Below are 15129 nucleotides of genomic sequence, written 5' to 3'. Positions count from 1 at the left end.
GTAGAATAAAAATCCAAAACCATTAAGTGAAAATGACTTTCCACAAAAAAAAGCCTTCCAAAGATCATTTTATATTTAATTCGAGAGGAAATATTTCCTACGAGAGACTAACTTTAGGGAAATTAAACATTTGGTTTTATATGTTTTCATTTCATGTTTGAGTAAGTGAGAAAAGACAAAAAAAATAGTTGAAGTATCTAGCTGATATGTCTATAGTGAAAAATAATACAGTTGATGCAACATACAAGTAACAGGTACAAAATTTTATACCGATACTATTTGTTGCTTTTATGAGTGGCAATAACTTTGGATAAAGAAAATACTTGTTACTATGAGTGTTTCAAGAATCCAAATTTCTTTTACGTAGAAATTTGAAACTATTTTTGTTCACAAAGACACATGAATCAATACACTCACTGATTCATCTCTGTTCCTCCGTACTGGTGAGTCCTAGAAGGCTTAAATTTGGTATGTAGGTGCTTCTTAGGTTCAAGATGCGCACTAAGAAAGGATTTTCAAGAATTCTAATGAGCTCGCAGTGGGGGTAAAAGGGGAGCGTATACATACAAAAATTCACTTTTCATCACTATTTCTCCGTACCACCATATTTTCGGAGGCTGAAATTTTGTATGAAGGTCGTTTTATGTCGTAAATGTGCAATACGACGTATTTTGGAATATTCCAACTGGGGCGCCAGCCGCGGGAGAAAAGGTGTGTTCATAAAATTAAGTTACCTTTCCATCACTGTTTCTCCGTACCGCTACATTTTTGGAGGCTGAAATTTTCTATGTAGGCTCGTTTTATGTTGTAGATGTGCAATTGTTGCGTGTGCATTATTTTATGTTGTAGAATTGGCAGCGGTGGTAGTGCGCCCGACCCACGATCGGAAGGTCGTGGGTTCGATTCCTGCCTCGACCAGATATTTTTCTCGATAGAATTTATCTGGTTGAAGCTGGGATGATTCTGCAACCGTATAAGGAATCACACGTTAAAAGGTAAGACCTCGTTAGTCCTTAGCTCGCACAAGTTTCTCAACTTCTGAGAGTTGTCGTTCGTATGGGGGCGACAGCTGATTAACGGAAAAACAGATTTTGAAATTTTGAAAGATTTTCAAATATTACAACTGGGAAGCCGGACGCGGGGAAAAAAGGCACGTTCATAAAACGAAGTTACCGTTTCATTACTGTTTCTCCATACTGGAATCATACTGATATCATCACTGTTTCTCCATACTGATATATTTTTGGAGGCTGATTTTTTTATGTAGGCTTGTTTCATATTGTAGATGTGCAATAAGAAAGGATTTTCAAATATTCCAACTGGGGCGCCAGCTGCGGGAGAGAAAGGGGCGTCCAACGAAATTATATTTTCATCACTGTTTCTTCATGTCCTTAAATTTCCGCTGTGTGAATTTATATTTAGCATCCGCATTGCACCCATGCGGAGTCGAGGCGGTACGCTAGTTGAATATACAGGGCTTTTCATGATGAGCGTTAATTAGCCGTTTCTGGCAAACTATTCAACGGATCAACCTGAAATTCCACAGTATGCATAAGTCAATATGACCTACACGCCTAAAATATTTTAGACAAAGCGGCATTGTAGCTTCTACTATAAAGTAGCGGCTTCTTTGATTTTTCAAATGGAACACTCCGTATATAATATCATATTAGAAGATATTAGAAGATATAAATTAATTTCCATATTTTTTTTACCAAACATGAACTTTTATAAATACTGATAATCTTGAACTCTCTTGCACTAAAACGATCAAGTTTGAAATGAAGTGAAGTGATACTATGAGGATCTTCACTCCGAGTCATATTTTCATTTGCCTCATACAGGGTCTTCAAAAAATGTAGTTACTTTGATCTAATGAAAAAATGAGTGGAACTCAATTTTTTCAAATTGAACACCCTATATATTTCAACATTTTTGAGCTCTACATCCAATTTTAGATTAACTTTGTTCAGATAATACTATTTCTATTTTGAACCGTTTTCGAGATAAACTGTTTCAAACGGAAATTGACATGGTTTCCTTATTCATCACTCATTTTCGTAAAACAGATTTCGTTTGATGTTTCTCAATTAGTCACAGATAATACAATGAAAAGATAATTATTAAAATACTCCTCAACCATCGAATGAAACTTCTCTTCAAACAATAGTTTTATTAACGCTGAAACACGAACTGAAAATAATAAACCCATAAATTGAAGAGGTAATTTAATCGTCAGTGTATTTCAGAATATGTTCAAACACATCTCCACCTCTACTTAAACAAACATATAATCTCTTCAAAAGATTGTCATGTGTAGCGCTTCTGATCAAGTCTGGAGTCAAACTATTGAAAGCAGTTGTAACTCTCGATTTCATATCTTCCATTGTTGTTATTGGAGTAGAGTAAACCATATTTTTAATGAAACCCCACATGAAATAATCTAATGGATTGCCATCTGGTGTTCTAGGAGGCCAACGAAAAGGTCCATTATTACCAATCCATCTGTCTTCGAAGATTTCGGTGAAAGCTTCGCCGACTGAATGAGAAATATGGGGTGGAGCACCATTCATTTGGTACCATACACGTTCTCTTCCTGGTCTATTATTTAAAATCATTTGAATTCCATTCCTCAGTAAATCTTCATATTTTGATGCATTCAAATTATCATCATAAAACTCGATATAAAAAATTGACTCATTCTTTATGGCACAAAATACATTGAATTGTCACGTAGGGTATACCTATCTCCCTTTCAGCCTCTTGCAGAGAAGCATTTGGAAATGCATGAAAGTATCCCAAAATTGTTATACCATTGTCATTATCATCGACTTTAGTCTCCTTACGAATGATTTTTGGACAGAAGGTTCCATTCAACCTACAGTTTTTTAGTAGTCGATTTATCACATTATTATTCGGCTTCGGAAGTTGTGGATATCTTTCATGAAATACTCGGCATGTTCTACTTGCAATTCTATTGCACTCACCATAAATTATTAATAAATTCAAGAAATCTTCATTACTGTAACCTAATCTTGACATTATTCTGTTATAATTGGTAGTTATCACAATCAGTCAAAACCACCAACGAAAGTCTGACGATAAATAATTGGTTTATTTATTTTTCCAAAGCACACTATTAAAAAATATTAATGTGTACTGTTGTACGTTAGAGACCAATACCTCAATGTATACAAATTGTAACTGTTTCTAAGGTAGGTACATACCAATTTCGAATTGACTGATCTGAGACAGTTAAAAAACTGGATAAAAAAAAATATTACTAAGTATAAAAAAAATGTTGAATATCCAAAATAAGTGATGAATTCAAAAAAACGAGCAAGAAAACCACGTCAGTTTCCGTTTGAAACAGTTTATCTCGAAAACGGTTCAAAATAGAAATAGTATAATCTGAACAAAGTTATTCTGAAATTAGATGTAGAGCTCAATAATGTTGAAATATACAGGGTGTTCCATTTGAAAAAATTGAGTTCCACTCATTTTTTCATGAGATCAAAGTCTCTGCATTTTTTGAAGACCCTGTATGAGGCAAACGAAAATATGACTCGGAGTGAAGATCCTCATAGTATCACTCCACTCCATTTCAAACTTGATCGTTTTAGTGCAAGAGAGTTCAAGATTTTCAGCATTTATAAAAGTTCATGTTTGGTAAAAAAAATATCGAAATTAATTTATATCTTGTAAACGGTAATAGATAGGTATGGGGAAATAGTATATGAATTTGTTGACAAAGTGATAATGAATCATAATATGATATTATATACGGGGTGTACTATTTGAAAAATCAAAGAAGCCGCTACTTTATAGTAGAAGCGACAACGCCGCTTTGCCTGAAATATTTTAGGCGTGTAGGTCATATTGATTTATGCATACTGTGAAATTTTCAGGTTGATCCGTTAAATAGTTTGTCAGAAACGGCTTTTTAACGCTCATCATGAAAAGCCCTGTATACAGTCCTGTACACGTTGAGAATTTTTCAAAATAATCTCGATAACATTGGTCACTTTTGACGCCGGTTATATATGTCCAATAGTTTTTTTTGCAAAATTAATATTTTTTGTGACTGAGTAATGTCTAGTGACAGTGGCACGCTCCGTATCTAGGTCTATTTTCAAACCGAGTATAATATAATCTGCTGTTGCTGAGTTAAAATGACGTTACGTTTTCTAAACATGAAGAGGACAGCTTGGAGTTCAGAAATTGACAGTGATGTTTCCTGGACATATGGCAATCAACAAATATACCTAGAAATTTCCAACTTTACTATGAATAATTGAGTATTATTAACGACTGTATGTCTTCAATTCTCTCAGTTGTCTGAAATTGAATTGAGATTCTTATTCCAGTATTTCCTTCTTCAATGTAACATGCTCTTTGTGAAATATAGTCAAGGAATTATCATTAACGTATTGGGTCAATTTTTTGTTAGCAACGAATTACTTGGAAAATATCAATTTGAGTTCTGTGCGATTCAGTATCATAGACTGCATTAGTTTAAATATATTTCAAGCTGATGGATTGCAATCGATATTTGTGGATGCAGAAATAACTTTTCTCGTTTTGAGAAAAGTGAACAAGTTTGGTGAGAGAGATTTGGTAAATAGTTGAAGGCTCAATTATTCATTGGTTTTTGATTTTGTGGATGGAACGTGAATCGAAATGCTGGAAAAAAATATCAGAGGAAATACTGTAGCGTCGTGAATGTTGTATATTCTCCGTCCTGATATCACATTTCTGAATATAATTTAATTGTGACATTATCTCATTCGAAGATACAGTAATACTCGAAGAAATATAAAATTACTAGCCAAGAGTATATAGAGGGGCAATAGAAAAAATACAGGGATAACTTCAATAGAAAAGAAAAGTCAATGAACATTAATAAACTCTGGCTACTTGTCCTTGAAGGTCAGGTAATCCAATTGAGAGACACTAAGCCACGCTTACTGATACTAGTCTAAAACCAGAGTCAAATACCAGCATCGTAGTTATCTGCCCGACAAAACCTTTTACCAATGATAGGCCGAAGAAGCAACGTGGAAAGTGAAGCTGCTGATGATAAAGACCGTAATATTACCGATAATCCTGTATGCCTGCACTGCCTGGGGCCAGTGCGCAGCGACAAACAGAAGACAAGTGCAGTCGTTTATGAACGCGTGCGTAAGGGCCGCCGTAAACGCTCCGAGATATGTACCGAATAGGTACATATTTCGGGATCTAGACCTGAACATACACTACGTAGACGCATACACAGGGAAACAGGCAGAGGACACGTTTGACAGAATTCGAGCGCTCAAAAATCCAGCTCTAAGCGATTTACACAATGCACTAAACAGGGATGACCCCAAATTCCGAGAGAGGGACAAACACAAGAGGCCAACGAAGCAGAACCAAAGACCAGCCCCGAGAGTCGATATCAGGCGGCTCCGAGAAAGTATAGTTTTCTAACAGATAACTAACACTTTTTTTTCAGGTCCAACGAGAAGCACTCGACCGCGATCTCTTTTAAAACAATAGTCTTCGGTTAGTTTTTGGGGACCCCATACAATAATTCAGTTAGGAAAGTCAAGATGAAACAATACAACAGATCAGAAAGTAAAAGCACCTAGAGACTGAGTTTCGACCAAAGAAGGTCAGATGTCAATCTTGCTGAAGTGCCCATCAGTAAGTTGAGGACTGCTGCGGAGGAGTGAAGGTGGATGGACGAGATGGGATGTTCAGCACACATTAACCGTGTGGAAAAGATTTCAACTCAGAGCACTCAACCCGTGAGGGGGCATGGGGGAACATCGTAGTTACCGCGTTCGGAACGGGAACAACAACCCGAGCACCAACTCGTGCACTGCGACCGTTACCACATCGACTTTGATAATGTCTACTGCAGTAGTAGACGAAAAGTCAGCGATAAAAGCCTTCAGACCATGGCCGAGAAATTCGGACAATAGCTTTCACACAGTTACCTACGGCCGTGAAAGTTTACAATCTTTGATCTAATTTTATTGTTTGTCATGTAATTCGAGGATTATATCTTCCAGATTATGTGTCACACAAGACTATTTTCCTGATATCGGGAAAATTTCTAAAATTCCTCCTTTGTTCACAAAAAGGTGACTTGGACTCACTTGAAAACTGTCGATCAACATCCATTGAATTACTGAAATTATAACAAAAAAATTATCAACAAAATATTTCAATAAGAATGAAATTATGAATCAACATCAGTTTGGTTTCATGAAGAATCGTTTCACCATTCAAGCTGTCACAAAGTTGGTGGAGCGATCTGTTCATTGCAATGAGTATACATAAAATGAAATTTTCTCATCAATTGACACGGAGTACCACAAGGGTCTGTATTGAGTCCTACGTTATTTGTGATTCATATTGATTTGATTTATATTGATCTATTTGTTCATATGGAATACGTGAACTGTATTATGTAAGCTGATGATTCAACATTCTACCATTTGAATTACGACATCAACAATCTAAATGAAATCTTATTTGACATTATAATCAAATACATACTATCATCTGGATGATCCTTAGCTCGCACAAGTTTCAACTTTACAAATTGTTTTTTTATGGAACAGTGAATGGTTTTGATTTTGAATGTTGAATTCAGACAATTTGAGTGGAAAAGCCTAAGCCATTCGGATTTTATATGTGCCGCAAGTATAATTCGCATATAATAATCCATACTGGACACTATTTGATCAATTAGAAACCTACGGCTAGTGCATATATGTTTTTGTTGAAGATCAAGAATCCAAATTCTCAAGATAACTTACAATTCGCGATTTGAGAGTTGTGCAGGAATTATGCTGTTTTCAAAGTTTCTCAAAAATTTTATAGTTCTCCAACTATTTGGAAATGGCGGGAATCGCTTCTTGACGAGTTTTTTTACTGTATAAATGAAACATCGTATTATTTCTGAACAAGAATTAGTAATGTACCCTTTATAAAACCTTATCAAATATAAAGATATGAAAACCCATTCATGTCAAGAATAATATCGGTGATTCCCAAGTAATATTTGAGAAGGTTGTGTTCATCAATTTCAATTAGTTAAATTCGCTGAAATCAACAATCATATCTGTCATTTGTCAACTTCAGCTTCTTTTATTGTTTGAAGCTGGTTGACATAATTTAAGTTATCTCAAGTTATCTCATCCTTGGGATTTTGAAACTTAAAGGCTTCAAAATATCATTCTATCATCAACATGTTAACTGAATTTGACGTGTTTTCTGAATGTGTTCTTGTAATGCTAAGATAATCCTTTCTTACCACATCTCAATATCCAAAAGGTTACCCTTCACTATCGTGGGATGAGTATTGAAAGAAATCGAGCTTTTTGATTTTATTCGACCACGAATTGAGTAAAAACACATTTTATGGATTTCTAAGGTTTGCGATATTCGAAAAAAGATTTCAACTCTTTCCCATAGAAGGTTCATCAAACAGCCCGTGATGATGTCAACTTACTCATCGAAACGTGCTTGAGAATAGTATTCTGCCGTTTTGTCATTAACAAAACGAAACAACTACAGAAGGTAATAACAGACGGTCCTTAATGCCTTTATTACCTGAATTTCGTTTACCTGTGACAATGTGGTTACGCTAATTTGAAAACCGGTGAGTAGACCTAGTCATTTTGATAATTTAGTGTGTTACATTGCAATGCTTAGGTATGTTTATGAATTTTGAGGCATTCCAAATAATTGAGTTTCCAACCCTTGACGGCATAGTGCAAAATTTCCGTATCGTTTAGATTCGGGAACTTGTGGTTGCATTCCTAGGAATGGTTTGGAAAGTTGAATAATATTTACCAAGTCTGAAGGACCTTTCACGTTCAGCATACCATTTTGAGAAATTTCGGCTACATTGTCCCACATAAACACTATTACATTCCGGGCACTGAAGCTTATTTACTCCGGAGTGTGATAGTGTTTATATGGGACAATGGGACCGAAATTTTTCAAGGTTTTTCAGATTAAGTAAAAATGATTCGACGTTTTGAAACCATTGCTTGAAATACAACCACAACTTCCCAAATCTAAACTATACGGAAAGTTGCACTATGGAAGCAAGGCTTGGACCCTCGGTATATTCAAAGATATCGAGGGAGCGTTTGATGAAACAACCTTTCCAACAGTTACCCAGCAAGTACACTTCAGGAATGTATCCCTGGTAGTGTGAGAATGGATACTCAAGATGCTCTCTAGTAGAGCAATAAGTATCAATGTAGAAGACATCACAGTGAGAGGACTGATCGTGAGGGGATGTCCACAGGGAGAAGTCTTATCACCCCTTCTTTGGAACATAGTTCTGGATACCCTGATTAATCACCTCAACAATAATGGATTCTACACAATTGCATATGCAGATGCATATGCAGTTATCTTGCAAACCGGCAAATTTGTGAACACACTGTGCGATACAGCGCAGGATGGGCTCATATTAATAGAAACATGATGTAAGGAACACTCACTGTCGATCAATCCCAAGAAGATTGAGATGGAGCTTCTCACCAGGAAAAGAAATTTATCGAGCTTAAAACCTCCCGAAATCTTTAAAAGCGAACTCAACTTCCCTGAAGAGGTGAAATACCTTGGTACTATCCTCGACAGGAAGCTAACATGGAACCCTCATCTACAAAGTAGAGCAAAAAGAGCATATGTGGCTTATGAGCAATGTCGGAGGACAGTGGGACGGGCATGGGGTCTTTCACCCCGTGTGGTCATGGATCTACACTGCAATAGTAAGACCTATGTTAACGTACGGAGCTATTGCATGGGGATCGAAAGTTGGCTTGTTTAAACATCACAGGAGCCATGAGAACAACACCAACCGCGGCGATGGAATCAATTACGGGTCTGACTTCTCTGAACCTGTACGTTAAGGAGGTTGCGTTAATGGCCATGTTAAGATTGCGCACGGCTGGTGTAAAGTAGGAATGGGTCAATTGAGGCTGAGCGCTTACTGCGCTACCTCTGCTGCAATTGAACCCAGGTTTGTGTTTAATAAACCCCACAAAATACAAATAAAATAGAACACAGAGTCAGATACTACAAAAGCAATATGCATATATACAGACGGCTCAAAAACCAAAGAAGGCTCAGGATGTTGAGTGTACTCCAGATCACTAAGCCTAAGGATTGAGTGGGGAATGGGAAAAATACCAGCGTGATCCAAACAGAACTGACTGATATCTCAATCGCCTCAAAAGAAATAACCAGAAAAGGAATTTCTGGTAGAAACATAACAATCTGCACTGACAGCAGATGACAGGAGTAAAGGTAATTGCATTGCCGACTCCTTAGCTGAAGAAGCGGCTGAACTAAGAATTTTAGGACCCAGTGGCACCTACGGCCTGATGACTTCGACAATTGCGGAATTGACCAAATGTTACACCCATGCTGAATCCCTAAAGAGATGGGATGGATTCAAAGGATGCAATCTTGCCAGAATCACCCTCGGCGACCCTGGGAAGCTGGCGCCGAAGAAATATCTGGCGATGACCAGGAAAAATCGACGCTTAACAGTAGGATTTCTGACTGGCCGCTGTCAACTAAGGAAACACCTCCATAATATGGGGCTAGTGGACACACCTCTATGCAGGATGTGTAAACAGGAAGATGAGAATGTCAGGCATGTCCTATGCGACTGCCCGGAGTTATCGTCAATAAGAGAGTGTGTGTTCAGCGAGTCTTGGCCTACACCTGTCGATATAAAGGAGATGTCTCCAAGTGGCCTGTCCACTTTCCTGGAAAGGACAGGATGGACGATGACCTAGGAGGACAACTTCTCGGGAGGATGTACAATGGGTGACATATGGCCTGAGTGCTGTGGGCTCACACTCACCCTTCCTACTCTACAGATACAGAAGGAAAACTCAATCATTTGAAATCCTTGGAAATGCATCAGCATAAGCATTGCGGATGTAACCTACTAAATGACCAAATCGACCTGGTCTTCTCGCCGGTTTTCAGATTAGCGTACCCACATTGTCACGGGTAAAAACTACAGTAACGTTAGTTACAAATACAAGTGGTATAAAAACATGGGGAGTTTTATTTGCTCATTTTTCATGATGATCTTCTACCACATAGTAACAACTACATCCTTCAATTTATTCAGTTGAACAACTTTACTAATGACCCTCCAAAACACTTTTTCATCACTTGAAAACATTCATTAATGACCACCAAAATAATTGAGGTTACATGCATTTCAATTAATGATTATTACTCATTACAACTGGTTCAGAACCGCATTAATTTAAAACAGAAAAATTAGGTCAAAAAAAGCAGATGAATGTTATGATATACTAGTATGTTTGCGTAACAGTAAAAGAAAATGTTATCTCTAGTCCGATATCAACACATCTTCTGTACCACATCATTCTCAACCAGACAAAATTGAAAAATTGTGTAAGAGTGCGACTACTTACCGAATAGAACTACCGATGCTCGATGTGACAATGCAAACAAAAATTTAGGGCTTTGAAAAATACTTTGGCTTTTTCATTTCTATGAGAATTCAAAATTTGTTCTCAGAATTCTGATGATGAAAGTTGGTGGAAGACGACAAAAACTGTTGATCGATATAGATGGTAGTTGGTAGGTTCAACATGCAACCTACTGCAACCCGCAAAGAGTTTATTCTGGCTCACACCCTTTCTCAAACTCTCTCTAACAAAGCCGATTATTTTATCTTTTTTTTCCATGACAGCTCGTAAGATGGGGAATCTGCCAAACGTTGAAAATATTATCCGGACAGCGGAAATATACTATCAAATGTACTGCGGCTACCTTCGTCAGGTAGGTAAGCAACACAAATTTGTGGATTGAAAAGAAAGTTTTCTGTGATGCATTTCAGAGAGACGTTAGCCATTGGCTGTAGAGTACCTACTTACTGCATCCACCAGCCAGGAGGCTCTCACCTGATTATTTCAGATAACTTGTAGTAAGAGCCATCCAGGCTGGAATGGAAGCGTACTGGTACATTATTTTCTGGACTATCATCTACGGCCATCAGATGGCATACTGAATTAATTCCAAATGATTAGTCAATATTGAAATTGTTGAATTTCCAAGATGCAACATTCCCACCCAACTTTCTCATATGAAGGCATCTTTAAGTCAGCTATAGATGACAACTTACTAGATTCAGATATGCAGGGCTTTTTGCCTCCGGTTTGTTTGAATCATTTGAATCATCGTTTGAAGGTGAGCCCTTGGTGATCTGCGCAGCAAAAGTTTGTTTCCTCTCCTGATGCAACATTTTTTTCCGCTATTTAAAAATTTTATGCAAGGCAGAGATTCATGAGATATCCTGCTTCTGCGAAGGTGACATATCGCTTTCAAGCTGTCCCACTTAGTCGCATAGGTTTGTAGATCAAGAAGCTCTTGCTCTTGATCCGATGTTAGATTCGACATCTAGTTTCGTTGTAGATCTTTAACTACTTCATGGAGGTCAATCAAGAGGTCAATCACGACAGAGGCTCGCATCACGAAAGTTACGCTAGTGACGATGAAAAGGTTGAGAGTCATACATCCTATCAAAACGGATACACACACTTCAAGAGGACTCTCACCACCAAGAGCAACTTTCTACCCGACTGAATAGGAAGACGCCTTCCACTACAGAATGTCGCTTTGAAAGGAATAGGTAACTGATGAAAGTTCACAAAACTACTCATAATCAAAAAAGTGAAAATTATCGCTGCAATATTTCAGAAGCTTTGATGACATACATTGGTACAAGAACAATGTAAACTTGTCAAGTCTACTAGAGAAATAAATAAAGTTTAAAAAACTTGCTTTCAAAGAACATCGAACTGAAAAGTTAAAAATATTTTTTTTAAAAAAGCTTGAAACAATAACGAACAAAAAATACTAGTATTATTGTGAAAAAAGCGACGGGCGCTTGATAAACAAAAAATATGATACAAAGCGCCCACGCTTTTTTCACAATTATACTAGTATTTTCCGTTTTTTAACTTTTTAGTTCGATGTTCTTTAAAAGCGTGTTCTTTAGTTTTTTAAACTATATTTAGTTTGCCTTTTTTTTCATTCATTTTATCGAAACTTTGGGATCAATAAGGTATATATTGTTTAGAAAAATGACCATTAATATTTTCCGATTCCGGAGAGGGAGCCTGAAAATCAGCTATCAAGCCCAAGGCAGCAGGCGCGCAAAGGAGGGTTACAAATAAGGCACCAGGCGCGCGTATTAATAAAAAAAATACTTTTTTCAAATGAAGAAATACATGTAAAGTGAGTTCGAATTATATCAAGAAGGTTACGTACAGTACCATCTGCCTGAGAATAGATCGAGCAATAATGTCGATATATTATGTACAGCGCCATCTGCCCGCGAATATATCAAGCAATAATGTCGATAATTCTGTCAAATACAGATCCCGATATGAAATGAAAAAGAGAGTTACAAACAAACATACATACAAGTGGAGCTAATATTAAGCGTGTGAAATAACAATTTGAAAAGTAAGAGAGATGAGTAACAGAAAAACTTCGAAAAAACCTGTAGCATACTACGTTGACGACCACACTATTTCATTTTTCTATCCCGCTTTAAAATAGAATATATGGAGGTCAGACTCCAGTGTAATTTATGAAAGCATCATTGAACTCGTAACAGTTTTGAATGTCAAAGTATGAAAATAACCGGAATCAGAACTTGAACGTGAATGCAATATAGCTTCCTTCGAAATTAAGTTAAATCGTAGGAATAAGCTCGTTGAGGGTAATATTCCCGTTATATTTCTCAAACCGAACAAAATCAAATTTTGTGAAACAACGATAATTCTGTTTCGCAAATGGTAGTTGGCTAGTGCATCATATTTTACACTATCATATTTGGTGCTACCGTTCGAAAACTCAGGCTCCACAGATAGCCGAGATAAATGAAGTTTAAGTCGGTAAGAAAACCTTTTCGGGAGATATTTTATTTTGGTAAATATTTTGTCAGATTTCCATTCCTTCGTCTCTTTCAGATGCAAACATGAAGAAAAATCCATATGAGGCACCAAAGGAAAATATTGGATTAGGTACTCAGGATTATCTTTTGTTCTACACCATACATTTCTATTGAACATTAGAAGATATCATTCATAGGAAGCTACACAATGTGAGTAAGAGTAAGAAAGAGTATCGATTGAAAATTGTACTTCCGAAATAGCCCCCAATATCAATGTGAACGCAATGGGTTCCGAAACCAACTTTTCAACTGTTCATCTGTACTATTTCAGCATTATTGACGAATGAAGCAACAGTTGAACAATTGCATCACACATGAGATTAAAAGAGGAAGAACAATCAATAACTGGTTAAATGTTTGTATCAATTCAATAATGTGTGATATTAGGTAATTTCATCTCATTAGTTGAGCAACTCATTTGATTCAGTATTTTTCATGTGCAATGTTATTCAAAAGGAGTATATCGCAAATCTATTGAAAACACTTTCTCAACACCAGAACAAAAATTACGGTCTCTCGACGCGCGTTTCGCTTACCTAGTTAGCATCCTCAGGAGAGACCGTAATTTTTGTTCTGCTCTTAGGAAAGTGTTTTCCATAATTTCATTTTACGCCAGAGCTTCCAGCACGAACTATCAAGTATATTGCAAATAATTGAAAACAGGCCTCTCAGGGGTCAGTCCTAGACCCAATTTTATTCCTGTTATATATTAACGACATGGAGCATTTACTTCGTTTGTGGATGATACTACGGTACCCTGGCGAAATAAAGATCTTGATACTTTGACTCGGTCTGTCCACTCAGATTTAGAAAAAAATAAAAAAATGGTGTGAATCGAAAATGCTATCGCTGAATGTTTCTGAAACAAATCTGATAACATTCAAGTGGGACTTAGAACAAGTAATACTAGGTAAACACATGATTGAAAGTAAGCCTCTAACTGAATTTCTTGGTATATTCATTGACAGTAATTTAAAATTTGATACGCAAATTACTGCTTTAAAAGAGAGATCATCTTCTGGTTGCTTTGCCATAAATGTCATATCGCGTGAACTCGGATTTTCAGCAGCAACAAATGCATACTTTTCACTTATGGAGAGTCATCTCCGGTATGGAATTCCTTTCTGGTGCTTAGGCAGCTATATTTTGATGCAGAGTATATATTCGTTATCCAGAAAAGAGCTTCGAAAATAATATTCAAATTGAGGATGCGTGAGTGGTGTAGGCTACTTTTCTGCAGAAATAAAATATCAACATTATTTGAAATATTCATTTTAGAGACTGTCTGCTTACTCCACAAACTTAAAGAAAAGTTTGAAAGCCATACAGAAAGGTCTACGCGTAGCGATAAAAAAATTGCCCCTCAACTGCCCACATCATCTTACCACGCAGTCTCAAATCTATAGAAGTAGACGAATATATAATCATCTACCAAAACATATTAAATCAATTAATGAATTTGAAAAATTTAGAAAATCAGTAAAGAACCTTGTTTTGGGAAAGTGCTTCTACAGTTTGGAAGAGTATTTTTCATACAAATTTTAGTCTTTCGTTGTACCACGATGAATATTACGATTTATGCCAAGTAATTTTGTAATTGTTCTGTTTCACTGATAACATATTTGTGCATTTTTTCTTATCTTCGATATTTTTTGATTGTTTTTTTGTTTGTTATTTTTCATCTTCACTGTATTTTTGTGAATACTCTTTAAAAAAACAACATTTTATATATTTTTAACATTTTATGTATTTATAAACATGACACCCTTTGTCGACAAATTGTATTACATTTCAGACGATAAAGATCTATTAATTTATCTATTTATTATTGTTTGAGAAATAGCAGAAACTGTCTAGAGAATTTGATACTAATGATGCACTGTTTGGAACCTTTGGTGTAGAAATGAATATTACTGGAGTTTTTTACCAACACCAAATCGTTATTTTTAACACACGTGTTTCGATCACCAAGTGATCATCTTCAAAGAGAAAGATTGAAACTAACAACCAGTGCTATAAGGGTAACCCATACAGGTAAACCATCCAGGCGTACCAACCATAGAGGTATACCAACCTAAATTAATTCTACAATTGTAAAATTTTAC

Source organism: Leptinotarsa decemlineata, unplaced genomic scaffold (assembly GCF_025532065.1).
Source record: "Leptinotarsa decemlineata unplaced genomic scaffold, Ldec_3_MD MMD2_tig00000133_RagTag_RagTag, whole genome shotgun sequence".
Classification (NCBI taxonomy): Eukaryota; Metazoa; Arthropoda; class Insecta; order Coleoptera; family Chrysomelidae; genus Leptinotarsa; species Leptinotarsa decemlineata.
This window is presented reverse-complemented; position numbering follows the sequence as displayed.